Source organism: Nicotiana attenuata, chromosome 7 (assembly GCF_001879085.1).
Source record: "Nicotiana attenuata strain UT chromosome 7, NIATTr2, whole genome shotgun sequence".
Taxonomy (NCBI): domain Eukaryota; kingdom Viridiplantae; phylum Streptophyta; class Magnoliopsida; order Solanales; family Solanaceae; genus Nicotiana; species Nicotiana attenuata.
Genome location: NC_031995.1, coordinates 44,592,140 through 44,596,171, shown reverse-complemented (window position 1 = coordinate 44,596,171; position 4,032 = coordinate 44,592,140).

Genomic DNA, 4,032 nt, shown 5'->3' with positions numbered 1-4,032 from the left:
ACAAGGACGAACTGGAGTAGGCATGGAATCAGAATTCATCAAGTTCATTAAGCGGCTCCACACGAAGATTTGCTGCCACATCCAATTCAAGATTCAGCTTCCTCAAAGCCCACATGGACTTGTGCTCTAACTCAACCGGTAGATGGAAAGCCTTCCCAAACACCAACCGATACGGAGACATGCTAATCGGAGTCTTGTAAGAAGTCCTATAAGCCCATAGAGCATCATCCAACTTCTTTGACCAATCGGTCCTATTTGCATTGACCGTTTTTGACAATATACTCTTGATTTCCCTGTTTGAGACTTCAACTTGGCCACTCACCTGAGGATGATAAGGAGTAGAAACTTTGTGATTGACACCATACTTTGCAAGCAAAGTGTCAAAAGCTCGATTACAAAAATGAGACCCCCCATCACTTATGATTGCACGAGGAGTGCCAAACCTAATAAAAATGCCCTTCTTAAGAAACGCAACAACACTCCGGGCCTCATTGTTGGGTAAAGCCACGACTTCAACCCACTTTGAAACATAGTCAACCGCCACAAGAATGTATGTGTTCCCACACGAGCTAACAAACGGGCCCATAAAATCACCGCCCCATACATCAAAAATATCAACTTCAAGAATGGTATTGAGAGGCATCTCATCTTTCTTCGAAATTCCACCCGCTCTTTGACATTCGTCACATCTCTTCACAAGTTCACTTGCATCTTTGTACAAAGTTGGCCAATAAAACCCACAACTAAGAACTTTGGAAGCCTTCCTCGTCCCGCCATGATGGCCACCATAGGGAGAGGAATGACAAGCCTCTAAGATACTCAATTGCTCCTCCTCCGGGACACACCTTTGGATCACACCATCCGTGCAGATCTTGAACAAGTACGGCTCATCCCAATAAAAGTCCAAACTATCCCGTTTGAGATTCTTCCTTTGGTTAGAAGAGAGCTCACACGAGATTATACCACTCACCAGGAAATTAGCAACGTCCGCAAACCATGGCATACCATTCAGCGACACAGAAAGGAGTTGCTCATCGGGAAATGAATCATTGATCTCTAGGTCATCACGAGGCCTCCCCTCCTCCTCCAAGCGGGACAATTGGTCCGCCACTTAGTTTTCACTACCCTTCCAGTCCATAATCTCCAAATCAAACTCTTGAAGTAACAAGACCCATCACATCAGTCTAGCTTTAGAATCCTTCTTCGTCATCAAGTACCGGAGTGCGGCATGATCGGTATGAACTATGACCTTGGCACCCATGAGATACGGCCGAAATTTCTCCATTGCAAACACAATATCCAAAAGCTCTTTCTCAGTCACCGTGTAGTTCACTTGAGCATCATTCATTGTCTTGCTCGCATAGTACACCGGATGAAACATTTTGTTCACTCTTTGACCCAAGACCACCTCGCATCACACATGAGCTCAAAAGGCAAGGTCTAATTGGGTGCGGTAATAATAGGAGTGGTAGTCAACTTGTGCTTGAGCATTTCAAAGGCTTGCATACATCTCTCATCGAATACGAACTTGGCATCTTTTTCCAATAACTTGCATAAGGGATTCACTACCTTCGAAAAGTCTTTGATAAATCTCCAGTAGAACCCCGCATGCCCAAGAAAACTTCTAACTCCTTTGACGGAAGTAGGAGGAGGGAGCCTTGAAATCACATCAATTTTTGCTTTGTCCACCTCTATACCATGCTTTGAAATTTTATGCCTAAGAACTATGCCCTCCTCCACCATGAAGTGGCATTTCTCCCAATTAAGAACAAGATTAGTTTCTTCACAATGGGCCAACACTCTATCAAGATTTTTCAAAAATTCATCAAATGAATCACCCACAACACTAAAGTCGTCCATGAACACCTCCAAAATATCTTCTACCATATCAGTGAAAATGGCCATCATACACCGCTGAAATGTAGCCGGTGCATTACACAACCTAAAAGGCATCCTACAAAAAGCAAAGGTGCCATATGGACAAGTGAAGGTGGTCTTCTCCTGATCTTCCGGAGCAATCAAAATTTAGTTGTACCCAAAATACCCTTCCAAGAAGCAGTAGAAGGCACACCCAGCAAGTCGATCTAACATCTGATCAAGAAAAGGCAATGGAAAGTGATCCTTGCGGGTCACTTTTATTCAACTTGCGGTAGTCCATGCACACCCTCCACCCGGTGACAGTCCTTGTTGGAATCAACTCATTCTGCAAATTTGTAACCACGGTCATACCATCCTTCTTCGGCACACAATGCACCGGCAAAGTCCAAGAGCTATCAGAAATGAGGTACACAACCCCAGCATCCAACCACTTGATCACCTCCTTTTTCACAACTTCTTGCATTGCCTCGTTTAACCTCGTTTGATGTTCCAAGGAGGGATTTGCATCATCTTCCAGAATAATCTTGTGCATACAGAATGCGGGGCTTATCCCCCGAATATCGGCTAAGGTCCATCAAATTACCTTCTTCTGCTTTTGAAGCACCGCCAGTGTGGCATCAACCTGCATGTTAGTAAGACAAGAGGAAAGAATAACTGGCAAAGTTGAACTAGGGCCTAAGAATTTATACCTGAGGTATGGAGGCAACGACTTCAAATCCAACACCGGAGGTTCCTTGATTGAAGGTTTTGTTGGTGGAGTCTTCCTATTCTCAAGATCCAAAGAGAATTTCCTAGGCTCATAAGAGTAAGAGCCCATTCCATGTAAAGCATTCACGCACTCCACTCGGCCTGCATCCTCATTTACATCAAGATTCAACAATACTGCCTCTAGAGGGTCCTCCACATTGATCATTGTACTAGTATCATCAACTATCACTGTCGCGACAAGGTCCACAAAGGAGAACACCTCAGAACTGTTGGGCTGCTTCATTGACTTGCACACACGAAAGATCACTTTCTCATCACCCACCGGGAAGGTGAGTTCCCCTGCTTCCACATCAACTAAGGCCTTCCCGGTAGCAAGGAAACGGCTTCCCAATATGATTGAAACCTCATAATCTACCTCACAATCCAAGATCACAAAATTAGCTGGCAAGATAAATTTGTCCACCTGGACGAGGACATCATCAATAATACCCAATGGTCTCTTCATAGTTCTATCTGACATTTGCAATCTCATGGAAGTCGGCCACGGTTGCCCAATACCCAAGGTCTTGAAAACTGAATAGGGCATCAAGTTGATACTTGCCCCTAAATCACTTAGAGCTTTTGCAAATTCCGCACTCCCAATGGTGCAAGGAATGGTGAAAGCACCGGGATCTTCTAGCTTCGGGGCCATTGAGTGCACTATTGCACTAACTTGGTAGGTCATCTTGATAGTTTCAGAATCGATGGATCTTTTTTTGGTCACCAAGTCCTTCATGAATTTAGCATAACCCATTTTCTCTAGAGCCTCTACCAAAGGCACATTAATGGATAAGCTCTTCATCATGTCAATAAACTTCTTAAACTGATTCTCCTTTTTCTGCTTCGCGAGCCTTTGAGGATAAGGTAGAGGTGGCCTTGGGAAAGGAGTCTTGGCTTTAGGCACAACCGCTTCCGGCATGTCTATTACGTGTTCTCTAGACGGGTTCACGTCATTCTGAGTTTCCACCTCGTCACCTTGAATATCAATCCTCACGTCCTCATTCACATTTTCATCAATCACATTCTCAACCACCAAAGGAATCTCATCTTCTTGCAACTCAACTTCATCACTCAAAATTTCTTTTTGTTTGGAGGCATTCACATCACCGCCTTGTCCACTTCTTGTAGTTTCCACCATAACATAATTGTTCCTGTCACACCTCTTTTTTCCTACCCCGAGAGGGTATAAGGGAGTTTTTCCAATTTAAAGACAATCGAAACGGGATTTATTTATTTAAAGAATTCAGAGTCGCCACTTGGGATAATTAATGGTGTCCCAAGTCACCGGTTCAAATCCCGAATTGAGGAAAAGATTGACTCTGTTTAACAGTCCGCGAACCAGAAATCCGGGTAAGGAATTTTGTTAACCCGGGAGAAGGTGTTAGGCATTCCCGAGTTCCGTGGTTC